The sequence below is a fragment of the Gastrolobium bilobum genome, unplaced genomic scaffold (assembly GCF_033153095.1).
Source record: "Gastrolobium bilobum isolate Gb01-03AN ecotype WA unplaced genomic scaffold, APGP_CSIRO_Gbil_v1 utg15399, whole genome shotgun sequence".
Taxonomy (NCBI): Eukaryota; Viridiplantae; Streptophyta; class Magnoliopsida; order Fabales; family Fabaceae; genus Gastrolobium; species Gastrolobium bilobum.
The window spans coordinates 52,921-76,755 of NW_026897422.1; the positions used below are offsets into that span (position 1 = coordinate 52,921).

At 30.4% G+C, this 23,835-nt stretch overlaps 1 non-coding gene across 1 annotated transcript; it reads right to left on the minus strand.

Annotated features, from left to right (window-relative positions):
* Positions 1–1,115: 1,115 nt before the first annotated feature.
* On the minus strand, positions 1,116–1,221 carry LOC133306822 (small nucleolar RNA R71). Its single transcript, XR_009750958.1, has one exon. It is a non-coding gene; the product is annotated as a small nucleolar RNA R71 (small nucleolar RNA).
* Between the last annotated feature and the right edge of the window lie 22,614 nt (positions 1,222–23,835).

A 23,835-nucleotide genomic window follows, 5' to 3' on the forward strand; every position in this document is an offset into this window, starting at 1 on the left:
CAGATGCTTAATTTATCGTATTCATTGCTTAAATCCATGAGGAACATTGCAAGGAATTGGGGTTCCAATTGGGGTTAAAGGGTTAATCTTGCAAGGAATTGAGGGTTAACTACTAATATTTTTAGATGATAATTTATCTGAGTATTTATGTAAATGAGTATTGTAAATCAATCCAGAGTAAGAAGCGGGGATCATATGGTGAGTGCACTCTAGCTACAATGCTTTCTCCAATTTTATAAAATCAATCTATGTTTATTTTTCATAACAAAAATTCCAAAAACACATTTTAATTTAGTTCTTATTATTACTCAATTCACAATATCTTGTCACATCTGTTTAATCTCGTCCTGTCCTAAAAAGAATGATTAATTGATATTTGATCACAATCCCTGTGGAGACGATACTTTTTTATCACTGTATTACTTGTGCGATCGGTACACTTGCCGGTGAGCATCAAGTTTTTGGCGCCGTTGTCGGGGATTGACGTTTCTTATATCATATAATCTTGATTTTTAAGATTGGATTTTGTGAATACTTTTATTTTATTTTATTTATTTTTATTTGAAAAGTGTTGCTAATCTCTTTTCTGAGTTGTATGCGAGGCAAAACTGCAGAATTTTCATTTGATTCGGAGATTACAAAGACTGAAAAGAGAAACAGAAAACTCGCTCGGAAGAAGCTTGCATTCAACGAGTTAGAAACTCTTCCTGAAGAACCACTAATCATGGCAGAAAATAATGATGCAGACAATCCATTCATGGATACAATCCTTACTCTATTATTTAACAAGCCCAACTCGAGCATTGTTCAGCCTACTATTGCTAACAACACTTGGGAGCTCAAGTCTTCTAATATTCAATTGGTGGAGAGAGTTCAGTTTGGAGGAGAGGAGAATGAAGATCCTCACAGATTTATTGACAGATTCTTGATGATCTGTGACTCAACCAAACACCCTTAGGTGTCTAATGATGCAATTCGGTTGAGATTATTCCCTTTTGCTGTTAAGCGAAAGGCTCTTAATTGGTTGGAAAGACAGCCTGCAAGAAGCATTCCTACATGGGATGATTTGTCACAAAAGTTCTTTGCTGAGTTCTTCTCGATGGAGAGATACAATCAGATGGTGAATGATATCACCAATTTCACTCAATCAGAGGGTGAATCTATGTGTGCAACATGGAACAGATTCAAGGATTTAATGATGAGGTGTCCTCATTATAACTTGTCTGCTGGTAATCAGGTGAGAATCTTCTTTAATGATTGTAAACCTGAGGTTCAGATGGTGTTGAATGGTGCAGCAGGTGGCACTATTAAATAGTTGAGGGCAAATGAGTCTCTTGAGCTGATTGAGAGAATGACTGCAAATGAAAATGAAGGTTTGTCATCCAAGCCTAAGAGAGGTATCCTTCAGCTGGAAGGTAATGATGTGGTGCTAGCTGAAAAAAATTATTATCTCAGCAAATAGCAAACTTGACTTCAAGTCTTGACAAGATGCAACTTTCTAGTATTCAGGCTCAAGCTGCTGTTGTTGTATGTGAACATTGCAAGGACAATCATGAGTCTAATGAATGTCTTTCTTTGATGGCTTCTGATTCTCCGCAACAAATGCAAGTGAATGACATCTGGCATGATCAGAGACCTCAGCAGAAAAATGTTCAACGAGGTCAGAATTTTTCTGCTGGAGGTAGTAATTATCAACGGAGGATTCAAGGCGCTGGTCTTGATTTCACATCAAACAACTATCTGCTGCCTCCACCAATCCAAACCAAGGAACCTTCTGATTTGGAGAGGTTAGTTGGACAAATGGCTTAACATTCCAACGCCTTCATAGAAGAGACTAGGGCCAATACCAAAAATACAAATGCATCTATAAAAAAATTGGAGAATCAGATTGGCCAACTGACTAAGCAAATTGCTGATAGAACTCCAGGTACCTTTCCTAGTAATACAATTACTAATTCAAAAGAAGATTGTATGGCTATCACAACTCGAAGAGGTAAAGTGGTGGCAGCTCCAGAAAGGCCAAACATAAATGTAGGAGCTAATGAGAAGTTTAAGGAGGTTAAGGAGCCAGAAAAAGAATTGGTAATTCCTTCTACTGTTGAGAAGCCTCTTCAGAAAGGTGAAGAAGAAGAGCAACCGTTTGTTGCTAAAAAGAAGAAATTTGAGTTGAGTCCTGAATATGTAAGAGCCATGGCACCTTATCCTGAAAGATTCAAGAAAGATGCTCAGAAGCAGAAATATGCCAGAGTTCTTGATATCTTCAAAAAGTTGCATGTTAATATACCCTTTGCTGAAGCCTTGGCTAATATGCCTAATTATGCCAAGTTTATGAAGGACCTTTTGTCAAGAAAACACAAGTTGCAGGAATGCCAAACAGTGACACTCACTGAGGAGTGTAGTGCGATCATACAGAAGAAGTTTCCTCCTAAGTGTCATGATCCAAGGAGTTTTAATATTCCTATTGCCATTGGTAACACAAATATTGGAAAAGCTTTGTGTGATCTTGGAGCAAGTATAAATTTGACGCCCTTGTCCATGTATAAATCTTTGGGGATATCTGAGCTCAAACCTACTATGGTTTCCTTGCAACTTGCTGACAAATCTTTAAGGAAACCCAATGGTATAATTGAAGATGTCCTTGTGAAAGTGGAAAAGTTCATCTTTCCAGCAGATTTTGTAGTGTTGGACATGGAAGGTGGAACTAGAATTCCTCTTTTGCTGGGTAGACCTTTCTTGGCCACTGCTCGGGCCACGATTGATGTTAAAAATGGAAAGCTTGAGTTAAGGATGAATGATGAGACCATAACCATCAACGTCTTTGACTCTATGAAACAATCTTCTGACAAAGGCGATTGTTTTAGACTTGATGTTCTAGAGCAAGCAGTGAAAGAAGAAATATCTTATAGTCAAGAGCTTGATGAAGAACTTGAAGCGCGAGATATTATTCCTTTGAAGGAAGAAAATAATGTGGCGTTGGAGGTTCTTGAAAAAAAATGATGACAAAGAAGATGGTGCCTCTAAAGTGGAGTTGAAGGAGCTTCCTGAAACTCTTAAATACACATTCTTGGGTGATGAGGAGACTTACCCTGTTATCATTAATAAGGGATTGTCTTCTGAGCATGAAAGAAGGTTGATTGAAGTGCTGAAAGAACATAAGACTGCCATAGAGTGGTCTATCTCTGATTTGAAAGGTACAGATCCTTCTTTCGATACCCACAAAATTGAAATGGAGGATGATGTCAAACATGTGAGGAAACCTCAAAGGAGGCGTAATCCTACAATGAAAAAGGTAATGAGAAAGGAAGTGGTGAAACTCTTTGATACTGGTTGGAGGATGTGTGCGGATTACCGGAGGTTGAAGGCCGCCAAAAGGAGAATCTGTGAAAAGAGACACCGAGACTCTATCTCTCAGGGAAAATAATACTTCAAAGAGTTCTTCACATGGCTTCATGGTTGGAATCAAATCTGGGAATTGTGGTCTCATGCACCGATGCATCCAGTACCACCAGATCCTCCATTTGCTGAGTCATCCCATGTTGCTGAGGGGGATGATATGGAGGATTGATTATATCTCCTTGCTGTCGGAGATTTCTTGTATATTATTTTAGTTTATGTTTTTGATACTTTCGCTGTTTTATTATGACCATAGGTTGATGTTAGGGTCATTTAGCTGATTTGAGTTGGTATATTTCCCAAACACTCTGATGTTTTATTGTGCGCATTATAGTTTATCCTATATGCTGCTGTTTGTTCCATGGTGCAGGTTTTTCATCCATCTTTTGGTTTGATTATTGCTGGGGACATCAATTCTTTAAATCTGGGAATGGTAGGCTTTCAGAAAGCGCCTTGGAACTGCACTTCTTCTATCAGGGGAGATATTCTAAACTCTTTTAATTTTTTTTCTATTTTTAGTTAGTTATTTTGTGTGTTTTTTTTTAAAAAAATATATTGATCTGTTTCTCAAGCAATTCTCAGGTTTAAATGTGCTTATCTAGTTAATGTGCTTAACTGAATTTTTGGAAGTATGTTGTATGAAATTTTGGCATGACATTGCATAGGTATAATTGGATTACATGATTGCTCGTTTGTCTGAATTAATGTTGTGAAATTCTGATAATGTCTGAAGTCAATTTTCTTGAGTCTATATTGATACCATAGCTGTGAGGTTTGAGCTTAAACACTGAATTTTCTTGTTGAGAGACCTCACTGTTGTAACACTCTAAAATTTGATTTGTTTCTCTGTAATGCATGCATTGGTTGAGAGGATAAAGACATTTAGTTCTTGTTAGCCTATGGCCAAAATAGCCCACCTGTATGAAAATTTTCCATTGTTAGCCCCTTGAGTCTGAACTTAATTTGTTGATAAATGACCTGTGGCCTGATTGATGGTTTAACCTATATCCATGTGACTTACCTTGATTGAGATTGAATTACTGATGTGCTGAAAATAAAACAAAGAAATAGAGGTAAGCTCCAAAGGTCAAGTAAGTAGGGGATGTAGATGTCATCTGTACCCTTATAAAAAAAATGAAAAAAGAAAGAAAAAGAAAAAGGGTGAATGTGCATAAAAGGTGGCTGACAGGAATTAATTCCCGAAATTCTGTGGGAATGTTAGTGGAGCAAAACAATTGAATTGAATGTGCTAAATTGAAAGAGTATTAGTTTTTCAATCTTATTGTTGTTTGAGCTATTATCCATATATTCCTACCCTTTTAACCCGGCCAAGCTATAACCTGTGAAGTCTTTTTGATCAACTAGTGCATGTGTTTGATTCTTTATTTTTAAGAATTTTTTAGAATATGATCAAGCCTATGGTAGTGTTATAGCTGTGATTGATTGAGTGCTCATGATACCCTTAAACACTGAGTGTTGAGTGGACATTATTTATCTGTGTGAGGGGTAATCAATGTAGACTTGTATCTTTAGAGAGCTGATAATATTGTTGGAAATTTATGATATTGGGTCAGTCATTAATGCGTAGCATATTGTGTCTGAGAGTGTCTATGTTTTGTTATGTTGGATTACTTGATTGTTTCTGGATTGAGTCTTGTACATTGTTGAGGACAACAACATTTAAATCTGGGAATGGTTTGATGTGCCTCTGGCAGATGTAGTTTTCTAGGCTAAAAATGATGAGAATTAAGTCATAGAAGAGTAGTTTTTATACATAATTGTTTATTATATTGACTTTTCCATCTCAATGACATTTCTCACCTATTTGTTATGTTCAAATAGGGAGAAGAGGTGGAAACTACGAAAAGTTTTATGATGCGACTCTACACGGGTGGAAATTCCATGCTACATCGAATTGCTGGGCCAAAACTCCAGAGAAGTGGCGCAACTTAGCGCCACACTGGCGCAAGTTAGCGCCGCGTGCACAGGCCAAATATCAGAGAAATGACGCGGTTTTGCGCTGCATTACATGCGCTTGAAATGCATCAAATTTTGCTAGGCCATTTTTCCAGAGATCTGGCGCGGTCTTGCGCCACAATGGCGCGGACCCGCGCCAGTTTGTGGGAATTGCAGTACCGTGTTTTTAAAAGGGCAGTTTCGGGAGAATAAAAGGATGGATTTAAAGGCTGTTTTTGGGGAGAACTAGGGATCCGAATTTCTTCAGAGACGACGGTCGTGCTCAGGGGGAGAGTCTTGCGAAGATCTTGTTCATCTTCTTCTTCCCTTTTCCAATTTCCAGTTCATGTCGAACATTGACATTTCAGCCATGATCATGGTTGGCTAGCTACTTTTTATTGTAGTTAGGGTCACAAACCCTATGTGAACCCTTGTTACAACGAATTGGTTTACATTTACTCGTTTATATATTTATCTTTATTTCTACTCTGTGCGTAATTTCTATCCTCTTTATTAGAACTGATCAATCTGATAGTTGATGATAGTTTGAGGGTTAGAACCCTAGATAGGAATATAGGGGTTTTTAATCTTGAAAGGGAGTAGGATAACAATTGGTATGCGTGCTAGGAATAGACGTATATTTGATTGCAGATGCTTAATTTATCGTATTCATTGTTTAAATCCATGAGGAACATTGCAAGGAATTGGGGTTCCAATTGGGGTTAAAGGGTTAATCTTGCAAGGAATTGAGGGTTAACTACTAATATTTTTAGATGATAATTTATCTGAGTATTTATGTAAATAAGTATTGTAAATCAATCCAGAGTAAGAAGCGGGGATCATATGGTGAGTGCACTCTAGCTACAATGCTTTCTCCAATTTTATAAAATCAATCTCTGTTTATTTTTCATAACAAAAATTCCAAAAATACATTTTAATTTAGTTCTTATTATTACTCAATTCACAATATCTTGTCACATCTGTTTAATCTCGTCCTGTCCTAAAAAGAACGATTAATTGATATTTGATCACAATCCCTGTGGAGACGATACTTTCTTATTATCGTATTACTTGTGCGATCGGTACATTTGTCGATGAGCATCAATAATCATCTAGGAGTTATGATTATGAGGAGTTGACTTTGAGCAGTTGGTAGTTAGCATATTATTTACCTTGCTCTCATCACTGCTTTAGTAATTAGTGCTATTATGATTCAAATCTTGACAGAGACACACCTCAAAAGTTAGTCTATGAAATAAGAAAGTCAAAAGTCCATATAAATTAACTTCACATTAATGATCCATATAACCAATGTGGGACCTAAGTTCCATATCTTGTAATTAGATTGTAACATTCCACCATGCTCCGCATCCCGACGCCCACGCGAGCTGACTTTGTGCTAGTCTTTTATTAGATCTGGACAAACACTGTAATACCAGCGTCACCAGTCGCGCAACTCAATTGCAGCTGTGAGACATAGTGAAAAGCTCTTATATCAATTAATACAAACATTAGGAGAGCCTCACCCTAAAAACTAGCCTATGAGATAGGAGAATCCAAAGTTCATATAAACTTCATATTAATCACCCATATACCTAATGTGGGATAATGGGACTCAAGTCCTAAAGTCCTATATCTTCTTCCTAATAGAGACAAGAGAAATTGAAGGTCACGAAACATATTTTGTCAATATGGAGCGAGTCTTGAAGCTAAAAGGGGTTAAAAAGCTACAATAGCATGTGAATGATAACGAGGGCAAATTAAATAAACCAACGTGCAAGACAAAACTTGTTGTTTTCTAGATTTGGAATTTCCTATTAAAAGGGGACCATATTTTTTATACCCATATGGATATGGAAGAACCAAAACGATGACCAAATTAGTCAAAGTTTGCGACTATTAACTGTTATTTTCTTTTCCTTGATGAGCCAAGTGGTACTCTTGTTTTGAGGAAACAAATACCTTGCCTGGCACTGATGCGTCCATTTTACTCATGCTTAACGGGGGAGCCAACAACCTAATAGAGATATCATTACCCAATTCAATTTTATATCTATGTTGCAAATATCGACACCGTTCCCTAGAACACGATGAATAGAAGGACATATTAGACCTGCAATTTCTGTCTCTGAACTGTTATAAGAGGGCTCCACAATGGCAATATAAATTTGATTTTATTTAAGGCATGATAGATTCGAATGAAAATGGTTTCATATTAATATTTAAAAATATATCGAAAGAAGATACAAAATATTTAATTGGGAGAAAGAGAATTATAACTGTGAAAGTGTGTTATACTAGGGAAAGAATATTTGACAGCGATTAAAATATATCATTGGATGAGGGCCTTTAAATTTACAAAATTATCCTCCTTGGTAATTGAAAGGAAATCTTCGTGATTTTGTAAGACATTAAAACATGATAATTGAAATTGTCTGTTTGAATATATTTTTGTTTTTCTTAAAAAAAAATTGTTTTGAATATAAATTTTGAAAATTTATTTTGAGAGTAAAAGAACAATAAAATTTGTTTGAGTATAGCTAAATTTAAAGTAATAAAGAAGTTGTAGTTATCTACAAAACTGTCATTAATGAAATTTCATAATTATAAGATCACCACTGTAAAATAATTTAAAATAAAAAAAAAATTATATTTATTTACAAAAAGATCATTAATAAATTTTTATATAAACAAAATTGTCACCACAAAAAAAAACAAAAAAATATTTTTTAGAACTTCCCTATGTTGTTCTGCTTTTTTATTTAAAAAAAATTATTATTTAATTTTCAGAATCATTTTTCAAAATAACCCTTTCCAAACAATATTTTTTACCTTTTTGTTTTAAAAATTCAAAAATTGTTTTTAAGACTATAAATCAATCAGACCCACCATTAAATTATTTTTTACTTGTTGGTTGTTATGTTTTTAATTTTATATTTATATCATATTAGTATATATATTTAATTCAACCGATTCAACCAATGATTCATTGGACAAATTGGTGACCCATTAACCCAGTACTCTAACTGAATCAAAGATCGGTTCGACTTTAAAAATACTAATTTTAACATTTTGAGAATTCTAGCTTTTTACGAATGGTATAGATATAAATATGTTCAGATTTTTACTCTACAAATTAGGGTTGATGAAATCAAGGCTGATTGCTAACAAACAAGAGAAGCATACTGGAGTCTAAAGGATTTACATTAAGTCGAAATAAGACTAAATATATGATGTGTGAGTTTGCTACGATAATTGGCGGAGATTAAGACCCCGAGAATATATGCTAAGACAAAAGGTATCTAAGAAATATGCTTATGTTCCTCGATACAAAAATGGATAGAAAACTCATTTGATAAAATCGGTTTATTTTTTGTTCTTGGGATGAACCAGTTTAATTTTTGTACTGAAAAACAGAAAAAAGAATAAATTTTTTTTTGCTTTTTTGTTCATGGGTACAAAATGAGAAATACTTATATATCTTAATCACTCTTTACCACTACCATTATCACCACCACCACCATCATATCGACACGACCCCCACTACCATAGTCGCTGCCATCGTCGTCACCTGACTATCATCACGATGTCACCGCCACCATCACCACCACCACGACTATCACTATGCCCTCACCATCGCCACCGCCACCATCACTATTGCTGCAGTCACTGTCGTCACGACCACCACCATGTCATGATCACCACCACCACCATGCCCTTAGAGGTGTTCAAAAAAATCAAATGATCCAAACCAATCCATAAACTGAACCAAACCAGTTCCAAAAATCGATTTTATAAAATGGTTTAAAAAACCGATCCGGTTTTTTAATTTTGGTTTAGGTTCGGTTATCCATTTTCACAATAGTTTGGATATCCAAAATAACCAAACCATATCCATTTTTTTCATCGTTTTTTATTTTTCCTTTTTAACCCTATCTTCAATATTTTGATATATTTAACATAAAACACAGTCATTCAAGTTCACTTTAAAGTTACAACGCTAGCTAGTCATAAAATTTACTTATTGACTTCAAAGTTATAACTTTGCCTGCTGACTTAAGGAAGAAAATAGGACACAATTTAACATAGTTTAGACTAATAACAGTTAACATGCCAGTCCAATGGCTTTATCATGTCTACTAGGACTAGAAGTTTTTCATAGACGCTCTTGCAATAGTGGTTGTATATCTTCTTCCTTTACAGGTCATTCTACTTTTAGAAAATAGCCAAATTCTTTTTGTGATTAATAGGAGAAAAAAACATTTTCCCAATACCCCAAATTTTATACAAACAGGTTGAAAAAAAGACATTACCAAAGAGGAAAACAAAAGCCAAAATGATAGATTTCTAAGACTGAGTCTATCTAGATGCACATGTTCCAAGTCACAATCCAAAATCTTCTCTCCTTGAAAATTCTTGAGGTCTTCAGTAAGATCCCAAAAAGCATCTCCTAAACAAGTTGTATGATTTATTGACCTTTTCTCTCAAATATAGTGGGCCTTCTCATCTTTAATCAAAATAGCCTAGATAATTTTAGCAATAAATAAATAATCAAGGTATTTTTTATTTTATTTCAAAAAAAATAGTGCAACTCATTAAAAATCGATTTTGAAGTTGTTATAAAATTGGTTTTGAACTTGATAACAGGTTTTGATTTAAAACAGGTTCAAAATCGATTTTGATTGATTTTAAATCAAAATCGGTTTTGAACCATAAACCGGTTTCAAACCAATTTGGCTAAATAAAAATCGGTTTTAAAAAAGAAAACTGATTCGGTTTGAAAACCAAACCGTTTAAAATCGATTCAGTTCAGTTTTTGTCAAAACCGGTTATGAACTGTTCCATGCACACCTCCACATGCCATCATCACCACTACCACCACTGTCACCACCATCGCCATCACTACCACTACCATCACCACGCCACCACTACCACCTCCATTGCCACCTCAACGCCATCGTCGCTGCCACCACTACACCATATGGAAAGAAAAATGATGATTCAATTTTTTTTATGTTTAATAGGAATTATTTTTTATTATATTATTTGTTGTGTTATCAAACGTAATTTTCATTCTCGGAATAAAAATAGAACATGTTATCAAACATATTTTTTTTCTCAGAAACTATTCCAAGGCATAGAAATAGAAAAAAAAACATTTTTTTTTCTGAAACAGTATCGGGAATGCAATGGTTGTCATGCACACTCTTAGAAACCAGAGAACAATATTGCAAAAATGGAAAGTGATTAATGAGGATGTGAACCACATAATTAGAGTAGGTAGGCTAAAATGGCGCAGTGAATTGGTTATATTTGATCGCAAAATTCCTTTAAGGCTAAAAGGGAAATTTTATAGAATAACAATAAGACTTGCAATGATAAACAGAAATAAATGTTAGCCAACACTTAGGCAACATGAATATAAAATAAGAGTAGCATAAATAAGGATATTAAGGTGGATGTGTGGCCATATAAGAATGAATAAGATAAGAAATACAGATATTTAACTAAAAGTCGATGTTGTATCAGTTGCTGAAAAGATGAGAAAATATATATTGATATGATTTAGGCATATTGTTTGAAGAACCCTAGATGCTTATGTAAGAATACAAGTTTGTTACCATGACAATGACACAAAGAAAGTAAGAGGTTAATCTAAACTAACTTGGGAGAATATATTAAAACAAGACTTCATCAAGTGTGAACTAGAATGGCGGATGGTGTGTTTTAGGATGAAGCAGGGGAAAGTTATTGGTAACGTGGAGGGCTAGACCCATTTTTTTTATGTTTCCTATATTCGTTTATTTAATTAATTATTTATCTTTCTTTTTAATTTAATTTTTCATCTTATTTATTTAATTTTCCTCTTATCTATTTTCTCTCGTATTTTTGTTTTTATTTATTATTTTACTATTATTATGAATAATTGATCGCCTATCACAACTAATTTAGGATAGATATATGACTAATATTAATGTTGATATTATTATTATTATTATAGAAATAATAATTAACAATAAGATGTGGGATTGACAAGCCTAAGATATGTGATTAAATGTACTGTCACATATCTAAATTATAAGTTTGTCATTTTCTTAAAACAAACAGTTAAAAAATTATTTGTAACTTAACCTTGAATCCTTGATGACAAGTGTCTATTTGTGCAGCTGGACTGAAAATGTAAATAAAAAAAATCTAATTATTTATGCATTGAGCTATATAAAAGCATCCCTAGCAATAAAATGGGATAGGCTGAGTTTTTTAAATTTGCTACTCGTTAGTTCACCTGGGCTGATTTTTTTTTTAAAAAAAATTAGTATATAATATTACAGACTTGGCGGGCAGTCCACCCCTTCCTACCAAACGAAACAGTGTGGACTGAATTTTTTAGCCCATCTTCAAAGGCGAAACAGAGTGGGCTAGTCCATTTTTTGTCAGACTTATGATGAGTCGAGAGAGCCCATTTTGCCATCTCTAAAAGTTATTATCCACTTTTATATAAATTTCTTAACCTCCCCGTTTAAACCCATTGGAGCTTAAATTTTAACTTTCTAGGTATGAATACAATTGCCGGATAAATGGAACTGTTAGAATGGGAAGTACAAACACGATAGATAGGTTCACAAAAAAAAAAAGGTACTAACAGCTAAAAGCACCATGTATGCCCTACAAAAGGCTAAAAAGTAAAAAGTACTCACATATTATACATTTTGTATAATTATCGCTGCTTTCATCCGTTTTGTATCAAATTTGATACACATAAGGGTCCAAAACTTTATTTGGATAATACATATGTACTTTTTCTACCTTTCTTCTACAGTAATGTTAGAAATAAAGAATAGCCGTCATTGTTCCAATGGAGATTTCTTTTTAAAATATAAATTGTTTTTTACATGATTTAAACAATTATTAAATACTTCTAATTTTAAGATAAATTAAAGTTCTCTTTCATACTATTAAAAAATGGAATACTCCTCTCCCAAGGAAAATTGATTCTGGTCATATGAAAGATTGTAATCATCTGAATACAAATAAATGGTAATACTTGCATTCTCCCAATTTTGTTTGTATTTAAACGATAGAGATTTTCTCACATCACTTCATATGAATTCATTCCCTCTCCCAAAATAAGATATTTCAACATTGTATGCTTATTAAATTTAAATTAGCTCCTTTTACTTAAACCAATACACGGTAGTTAGTATTTTTTTTCTTATTTCACTTTATAAAAATATATTAATAAATATAGATAAAGCTAATAAATATATAATTTTTTTATTTTATTTTTAAAAATTTACAAATAAATTTAAAACATTTAAAAAAATATATCAATGTTTTTTTTTTTCTCAAAGTCGACTAATATTCTGAATCTGAAAAAATAATAATCAGAGACACCGAAACAGTGGCAAGGAAAGCAGTGTCATCCATGTTTGGATAAATCTGGACGGCATGTTTGGCTAAATGAGGAGGGCAAAAGATACTTTCCTATCGTAAATTTTGACATCGGCAACTAGGTATTTGCAAATTAGAATAATTAAAAAAAAAATGAAAATATAACGTTTAAAATAAAAAAAGTTAATATTAGAAATTGGAAAATATTTAATAATTATTTTTAAATAATTAAAATTATTTAATTATAGATACTAAATACTTTTTTAACCACTACCAAGACATTTGTTAGAAACACCTAAATCAATTAAAATGCATTATAATGTGCAAGAATATTGTTGTTTGACATTATAAATTGGGGAAAATTTGGATAAGAATCAAAAATCACATTGAGAAAATCCATTAACTGTGTCCTTTGTTGGGGAAATTTGAATTGTACTGTATTTATATTTAGAGTGAATTATCAAATACTGGTTAATTAATATTTTTATAATGACTATTAATAAATTTATTAAATGATTATGATTATAATGACTATCTAAGGCTTGATGAGATTTAATTGGGGACCACCACGTGTGAGGTGGTACAGGATAAGAAGATTGGTGATTGGTGAAAGTGAAAGCGAGATGAGGCCGCTTTATAGTCAATGCAAATGGGTAAAACGTGATTTGACTGAGATATTGGCAGAGAAGATACGCCTGTCCGTAGCAGATTACCAAACTTTCATGCTCCATTACTCCTTGGTCACGGACATGGACATGTGGATTGGTGGTTCAATTGGTACTGTAAAGAAAACAAATAAAGCTGTTAAAAAAAACAAACAAACAAACAAATAAAATATCTGAATAAAAAAAAAGAAAGGGAAGAAATTGAGGTACGATTAGATTTATTAATTTGTCAGGGCCCAAAAACAGTTAGCTGCCATCCATATTTTCGTGCGTGTAGTCCTTCAATTTTCTACTCAAATGTCCTTAAAATGACAATAAATGAAAAGACAAGGCTTTGGACATATTAAATTATGAAAACAATCACGTCTTGTCAATTGCCTTTCGTTAGGACGTGTACCATTCACACGCCAAGAAATTGTTTCCATCTACGCAAGATAAATATTTTGTCTCAAATTAATGGATTGATTCCATGTGCTTGATAATTTACATTTGAAGGTTATATTTCCAAAATTTTTTTCTTATAATCTTTTATAATTAAATTTTAATCATTGATTTTTATTAAAATAATAATTATAATTTTTAAAAATTAATAATTAATTAATAAGTATGACCCAATAAATTATAATTATTAAATTCATAAAAATCAACGATTAAAATTTAATTATAATACTTTATAAGCGAAAAAATTATAAATATAACCTCAGTCTTTAAATTTATATTAATTTAGATAATTACTTTATTTTACTTCAAGAATCAATTATTATAATTCAATTTTCAATTTTATAATTTTATTTTTAGATATCAATCGATTAATGTAATTTTTTGGATTTGTGTTTTTTTACCCTTCCCAAGAATTGCAACTCAGTAATCAAACTCATTATCAATTGGACAAGTCAAATCCCAATATTTAACTGAGTTGTTACTAGATTAACAAATCCACAACTGGTTTTAAAGGGTTTTATTAATCTCATGTTAAAGGAGATAGTTATCTCATGTTATAGAAACAAACTAGTGAGCTCCACCACCTGAAAAAATAAAAGAAAAGAAAATAAAAAGGTGGCACAGTTATCGAAGTGTGTGTAGAAGATAAAATTTATGTCATATGACATAAGATTAGTTTTTCCCGATTTTAAATGAGGTTAAAAGCTTTAACCCAAATACTTGACTACCTTTATAATGATATTTAAAAGTTGTGTATTTTAAACGTTAGTATTATAGTATAGGATCTTCTTTCATTGTGCCTCTTCCTCAATTAACCCCTAAACAATTACCAAATGTCTTTAATTTTGCTTATTATCAAACTTTTTATCGTACTTTTGTGATAAATTAACAAGGATGAAGAATTATAACTAGATAAAGAGCTAAATGTAAGCCCGTGAGATTGGTCTAATGGTAAGAGATTCACGTAAATTATATTAAGTTATGTGTTAAAAAAAAACTAAATATTTGAATTGATTTGATTTGATTTGATTATTGTCTCATCATAGAAGAGTAAAAAACCAAAATTTAACCTTAGTATGAAATCCAAAATTTTGGATTGACTATAAGACAATGACTGAGGATAAAAAATAAATTAAGTTGACCTGATAACTGAACAAAACCAAACTCATTTTAGTCGGATTGAATCAATTCAGTTTGACTGAAAATTAAAAAATAAAAATAAATCACATCCAATTGAATTTGATCAGTTTAGAATTTTATATTTTAACCCAAAACATGAACATCCCAAAACACATTAGGTTAGATTTACAATTGATTAAAAAAATTTGTTATAGGTCTTCTATTGCATATCAATTTATTGTTTGTATGCAGATCTTAATATGGAAAATTATAAAATAATAGTTGAGTTTAATATTTCATAAGATGATAATTTATATGAGAATAGTGCTAAACACATATATCACTTAATATTTGTACAGTTTGTAAATTAATATAATTATAAAAAAATTCATTAAAATACAATATAAATTCAGACAGATATGTAATATTCAAAAAATAATTAAAAAATTGCCGCCTTAGACTCAAGAAGTTCACTATAAGCGCAAAAGAAAAATTGGCAATGCCATAATGGCCATATACGAAAAAAAGGAAGAAAAAAAAATAGTCACCGCCAATATGGCGCTAAGAGCATCATTGTTAAAATAGAAAGGCGCTGTGTAATCAATATATATATATATATATATATATATATATATATATATATATATATGTGGTTAATATTTCTACAGCCACTTTAGTTAAGGTTATCTACAGCTACCCAAAAACTACGTCGTTTTGATTAATGAAAGGTGTTTCTGTAATTTTTGGTGAATTAATGAAGGGTATTTTGTAATTTTGTTCATTTTTTTATCATATGCATTTTACTGAAACACCCTTCATTAATTCAACTAAAATTACAGAAACACATTCGTTAATCAAAACGACGTAGTTTTTGAGATAGTTGTAGATAACCTTATCTAAAGAGGCTGTGAAAATATTTTATTCATATATATATATATATATATATATGAATATTATAAAAATAAAAGAAACAATTAAATATTAAAATAACATAATAATAATAATAAATATACATATAGATAAAATATAAAAAAAAATCATATTTATATTAAGACAAATAATTGAAGAAAAGTTAAGTTAATTAGATTCTTATTCATATGAAATGATTAGTTAAATTTTTATTTACAATTACTTAGTCAAGAAGTTAGCTTATTCCCTATATATATACATGCAAAGAAAGGAAAGAGGAAAACAGAGAGAGAAAGCAAGAAAAAGAAACTAAGAGAGGAAAGAAAAGAATGGAGAAAGAAATACAAAGAGAAAAGGGAAGCACGTAATAGTGAAACACAGAGAAGAACTCGAGAGGAAACAAAGAAGAAAGGAAAGAAAAAGATAAGAGAGAAGAGAAAGAAAAACTAAAATATGAAGGTAATATTGGGAGTAAAATCTCATTCACATATTTTAATTTTTTTTCATCTATTTTATACTTAAAGTTGTTATTTTGAAATTATTTCTTTTAAAAGTTGTGAATGTGTCGTTATTCTGTCCAAAGTTATTTTATTATGAATTTATTCTACTCTTTTGATTTATCTTTTATATTTGCTTTTGTGGATTTGATTTTTATATCTGTTATGAGATTGATTTAAAATCAAGACTATAGAACTACTAAATTTCTTCGATACCAAATAAATATCAATAGAATATGTAAATTTTAACTATTAGATTCTAATGTGACTGACCCACAAGGGGATCAGAATGGTTATAGGGTAAAGGATGCCTTATTATGGCTTGAGCTTCGTCATACAAAACCTTTCACATTCAGAGACCCACAAAAATTGGGCAGCTTCAGCTAGATATTACATAATTTATTACATGTGATTACTTATGTAATTATTTTATCCTTATAAATTGACTTGAGATAATGATATTTTTCGTTATAGCAGCTGAAATGTTTAAAAATAAAAAACTTCAATATTACTAAAATTTTCTCATGTGTATTTTTATGTTTATGTTAACCTTTCCAAAAAGTAAGAAGGCTAGTATGTGTAGTTTTAGAGTAGGGTAAAATACTATGGTTAAAGACTAAAGACTGTGCAGAGATCAGTGGAGTGACTGATAGAATAAAAATATTTATTTTCAATTTAGATTATGATGTAATCCAGGCTATTTCATATGTAATATGGAATTTGACTTATGTATAATAAAATTTTAAGAATGTTTTATCATATGCCTTATTTTATATCTGATGCGTTAGAATATCATATTCTTTAATTTAAAATAAGATTTTAGAAATTATGTGATATTTACTAAGCTAGTCAGTTATAGGGAGTGTTACATTTTATTGTATCAGAGCAGAATGATTCAGGTAAACAAAAGACTTAAACTATGTTGCTTGGTATTTCGTCGTGGATCATGCATATTTTAAATTATTAGTATTGAGCCTGACCAACTCACTACCACGAAACAATATATATAGATCTATGACAGATACAAGGCAATTACAAAATGATTAACTGAATTCTGTAAACATAAATCTTTCACTTTTCGGGGAGATTATAACCCTGAGGCAGCTGTGGAATGAGTGAAAGAACTTGAGAAAATATTCCTGGTAATGGATTGTCCTATTATTCATTGGGTAAATTTTACCACATATATGTTGATTGGAGAAGCATAACATTGGTGGACAAATACCAAAACATATTTCCAAAGTCAAAAAACATAGATGTCTTGGACAACATTTAAAGATACCTTTTTGGTTTACCAAAAAAAAAAAGATACCTTTTTGGACAAATATTTTTCACAAAGTGTAAGAAACAGGAAATAAATAGAATTCCTTGAATTTAAATAATGAAATATAATTGTTGGTGAATATATGACAAAATTTGAAAAATTATCCAGATATTCCAATTATGTATAAAATCAACCTAATGAGGAATGGTTGACAACTAAGTTTGAATCTGAATTAAAACCTAAGTTTAAAAGTATGATAACAAGACATCAAATAATAAACTTTTCATCACTAATAAACAGGTGCAGAGACATTGAAACAAGCAGGAAGGAAGCTAAGGAGGCAAGGGAGAAAGCCAAAGGTACAAACCGAAGAAGGAATAATGTTGATAACGACGAAGAAAGGTTTCCACAAGCACATGATTTGGAAACCAACTTTGCTACCAACGAAGGAATAGGAAATGGAAAACGGATAAATTCTAAGATTCAGGTATGTCCTAAGAGCAAGAAAAATCATATTGGAGAATGCTTAGCATGAAAAGTCATATGTTTTAAGTGTGTAAAGTCAGGATACCTGATGAGGGACTACCTTCAAAATCAAGCTTAGAATTCATCCAATCAATCTGTAGCCAAAGGAACAGTTTTTACTCTCACTCGTTAGAAAATAGTTTAAACTTGGTGTAAGTTACCAATTTTCATTTTACCTTCTCATCATGAAGTTTTCATTCCCACTAAGAAAAATATAAGCCATTTAAAGTTTGTAGGAAACTTATCTTCAAATCAAAGGGAAGTTATTTGAGATAGATTTAGTTTTTTTTGCAGAAAATTAATATAAATGTAATTTTTAGTATAAAATTAGTTATTTGCCCACTGTGTAAATTATCGACAATTTTTTATGCCTACTGTGTAAATTAGTTATTTGCTTATGATTGATATAAATTATAAATGTAATTTATATGCACTGAAAGCGTGGTGGATTACAGATAATTGAATAAAGTTATTTAGAATTATTTTTTCTAGAAGGTATGTCAAAATTTTGAGGACAAAATTTTGATTAGGAGAGAAATTATGTAATATTAAAAAAAAAATTGGCGCCTTAGACACAAGAAGGGCGCTATAAGCGCCAAAGAAAAATTGGTAGCGCCGTAATGGCGCTATAGTAAAGAAAGGAAAAAAATAAAATAATAAAAAAAAAGGTCAGCGCCATTGTTAAAATAGAAAGGCGCTGTGTAATAATAATATATATACATATGAATATTATAATAATAAAATAAACAATTAAATGTTATAATAATGTAATAATAATAATAAAAATAATATTTATATTTAGATAATAATAAAATAAAAATAAAAGATTAGATTTTTTTAAGTCTTAGATATTTCAAAGAAAAGTCAAGCGAGTTAGATTCTTATCTATATGAAACAATTAGTTAAATTTTTATTTACGATTACTTAGTCAAGAAATTAGCGTATTGCCAATATATATACATGCATCCAGATGTATGAAAGAAAGGATAGGGGAAAATAGAAAGAGAAAGCACGGAAAGAAACTGAGAGAGGAAAGAAAAGAATGGAGAAAGAAATACATAGTGAAAAAAGAAGCGTGTAATAGTGAAGCAGAGGAAACAAAGAAGAAAGGAAAGAAATAAAGAAGAAAGAAAAGAAGCGAAAAATAAAAAAGGAAGGTAATATTAAGAGTAAAACCTCATTCTTTTATTTTAATTCATTTTCATCTATTTTATATTTAAAGTTGATATTTTGAAGTTATTTTTTAAAAAAATTGTGAATGTGTCGTTACTCTGTCCAAAATTATTTTATTATGAATTTATTCTACTCTTTTGATTTATCTTTTATATTTGTTTTTATGGATTTGATTTTTATATCAGTTATGAGATTGATTTAAAATCAAGACTATAGAACTAATAAATTCTTGTGATACCAAATGAATATCAAGAGAATGTGTAAATTCTAAATGTATAATTCTGATGTGATTAACCCACAAGGGGATCAGAATGGTTATAGGATAAGAGACGCCTTATCATGAATTGAGCTCCGTCATACAGAACCTTTCACATTCAGAGACCCACATAATTTAGGCAGCTTCAGTTAGATATTACATAATTTATTACATGTGATTATTTATGTAATTATTTTAAATTGACTTGAAAGAATGATATTTTTTGTTTTTGCGGCTGAAATGATTATAGTTAGAAAACATCAATATTACTGAAATTTTTCTCACGTATATTTTTATGTTTATGCTAACATTTCCAAAAGGTAAGAAAGCCAGTATGTGTAGCTTTGAAGTATGGTAAAGCACTGTGGTTAAAGACATTGAAGACTGTACGAAGATCAGTAAGTGATTGATATAATAAAATATTTCTTTTCAGTTTAGATTATGATATAATCTTGGCTATTTCAGATGTAATAGTGAACTTGACTTATGTATAATTAATTTTTAAAAATATTTTATCATATGCCTTATTTTATATCTGTTTCATTATAACATCATATTCTTTTATTTAAAATAAGATTTAAGAATTTATATAATATCCTCTATGCTAGTCAGTTTTACAGGATGTTACAAGATACCAGAGGCGGACCCAGGGGAGAGGATAGGGTTGGCCACCGCCCCTGCTTGATTTTTAGAATTTTTTTTTACTATATATATATATATATATATATAATTTTGGGCTGAAAAAAAAATTAATTTTGAACTAAAAAAAATTAAGTAGTTGGGCTGAAAATTTCATAAAAAACTTAAACAAACACAACTTTAGAAATTGAAATTGTAGTTTTTTCTAAAGGAAGGAGCAAACTTTTAGGGCTCAAGAAAAAAGTTCAAAATCAGGCACACTTGATTATCAAGAGGGTGGCAAAAATCATTGTCAAAGAAGACAACAACAAAACACACAAACAGACAAACAGGGGTTCCAATCTTTTAAGCTAAATATTGGGGAAGGAAAAGAGCCCGCATCCATTGTCGAATGGAAGATAATCGAGACCAGACTTTAAAATTGAATGAAAAACCAATTTCTTGATAATTCTTTGATTACATATGTTGAAAAAGAAATTGTTTTGAATTTTACCACAGATTCAATTATAGAAGAGTTTAATAATATGAAAAAACATAGAGCAAGAGTTAAGTGAATTGACCTTAAATTTTTTAATATAACTCTTTCAAACTTTTTATATTAAGTTCATATATGATTGTATGTACTTTTCTTAATAAAATAAAATAAAAAATTCGCCCACCTCTATAAAAAATTATGGGTCCGCCACTGCAAGATACATCAAAATACAAATAAATTAATTGCCAAATCTACTATGTTTATAATATACAAGTGCATGATTTCAATTTATAATATATGAAAATTTGTTAGGTAAGATACTTTATAAAATATACATATGCATGATTACCAATATATATATATATATATATATATATATATATATATATATATATGGGCTTATCATTTCTCAAACTGCTTGAGATAATTTTATCTCCGGCTTCTAAATCATAACCGTACAAAGATGGATCAATGATGATAAAGGAAGAGAGAGAAAAAGGAAATCATAATCATTCAAAGCTGAATCAATTAATATAAGGAAATAAATAAACAAAACGACGTAGTTTTGGGGTGGCCGAAGATAAACTTATCTAAAGTTGCCGAAAAAATGTTTTTTCCTATATATATATATGAATAAAATTTCAATTTAGTTTAAATTGACTTGATTTTTAAATTTAGATATAAAAAGTGATATAAAGTAGGGGTTTAATGTTTCTCATATTGTAAGAGATAAATTTTTTCTCCTATACATATAAAAGTATGTGGGGCCCATGTGGGCTGAGGAGAAGAGAGAAAGAAAAAATATAAGTCGCATATTTTTATGTACGTGTAGGAGATAATTTTATCTCTTATAACATAAGAAATAATAAACCCATAAAGTAATTAAATTTTCAACTTATTTCATTTTAAATTTTTTTAGCTTTATGTTTTCAATTTTATTAAATTATTTCAATTTTGAACATTCTTATTGAAGGAGTTGTTTGGTAATTACCTATTATTTTTTGTGTGAATAGATATATATTTTTACTATTTCAATTACTTAAAATTATGCGATACAAATTATCCGTGTAAATTTTTGATTTCGGTACAAATCATATGTTTTTTACTAGAAAATAAAAAGAATACGTGCAGACATAGCATACTCAAATGAATAAAAACAAAAATTATGGCTATATATTGAAGATATTTATTTTAACTGTCACATGTTCATTATATTATCTTGAGAATTATGGGGAATTTTTTTTTCCATATCATAGTCATTATAATACAAAACTTGTTTAATCAAAATACTTTACTTTGAAATGCGCTATGATATCACTTCTCTCAACATATTATGTATAATTAAGAAGAGTAATATATTTTTCATGTTGTATGAGACAAATTATCTTATGCAATATATAAAGAAGTAGGTAGGATTCACTAAATAGAAAAGAGAGGAAAAACAAAAATAGACCCCACCCATTTTTTTATGTGTTGAATGGTATAAAATTAAGGATAAAAAAAGGTTTTATTTAAACATGCCATTCTTTCCATTTAAAAATAAAATAAAATTCCCCAACAAGTAAACAGCCTAAAAGTCTTAAATTTTCAATTAAGAAAAACAGTAAAGCAACATATTATTTATTTAATAGATTATTTTCCTTTTTTCCCTTCCTTTTGGCACTTCATTTTATACTTAAAGTGTGTTTGACATATCATATTAAATATAACAGATTAAAATAATTTAAAATATTATGACTTTATAATATATACGTTTATTTATGAAACCCTTGTTATATGTTAAAAAAGACATGATGCATTTACATCGATATAAGAATAATAAGTCTTACACTTAATCTTAGTCGTTGATTTTCATGACGTCTGTAATTGGTTAGATTATTCTAATTAATTAATTATTAATTCTCAATAAATTGCAACTATTAGATATAAAAAATCAACGGTTAAGATTGAATATAAGATTTATTATTCTTATACCGATGTAAAAAGATTTTGCCCTGTTAAAAATAAGATAATACTAACATTATATTTTTTAACCTCTGTTTTTAACACTCTCTATTGTTTTGTGAAATTATATGCTAGTTCAATTAATAGAGAGTGAACTCAAATTATTTAGTGAAGGCAATATAGGATATCGCCCTATTATAAAAAAGAAAGTTGAAAATAAAATATTGTTGGCATTTCTCTTGAAACAATGATAAATTAATTGGGTGTTGGGGTAAAATTATAATTTGATAAATAAGTTTATGTAAAATATTTTATATTACAACGCTAAATATCTCCTTTTGCTTAAACTTTTTTTTTGACTTTTATTTCAATATTTTTATTCACCTCCTTTATGTATGGAAATGCATATCTCATATCTCATTTTAATATAATTACATCATATAAAAAACTAAGCTATTTATTGATGGACCAACTACCACCAATTAAAATGACCATTTTCTATTTTCCATTTTGTGAACTTTATTATTACAATGGGATATGATCTTTTGAGATTGGTGTCAAACTAAAAAGTTTGATACCAAATCATAGTTGTTAGTTTCTACCAATTTAATAGTTATAATTTATTGAAAATTAATAATTAATCAATAAATATGACTCAAGAAATTATAACTATTAAATTCACGAGATCAAAAGATAAAATATAATGTCAAACTTTTTGATTGGATATCAATATCAAAATATCATGCTCCAAAATTAAAAATATTACCATTAATTTATATTTAATGAAATGAAGTATGAGAGAATTCATTTCCTCCGTTAACACTTTTGTCTTAGCGTCAACGTCACAGAAGAAGTTGCTGTTGGTCTCCTAAGGACTCCGGCCTTCTCCATGAGGTCCTCTAGCACTACTAGCTATGTTGGTTCCCAAGTTTTGTTCCACATGCCTTCACCATTTTGGGAATCATAGTTCGATTAATAGAGTCTCGTAACTGAAACAATGTCAGCCACACTGTAATTGGGTTTCACGATGAATATTATATAGGGTGGAATAAGTGTAATTTAGTTAGCAAACACAGATTGAGGAGAGTAAAATGTGATTATACCTTAACTTGAGATTAGTTTCATAGTCAGCTTAAATAATTAAATTTTATAGGAATATACGGGGGTAGACTGGTCTCAAAGAAATA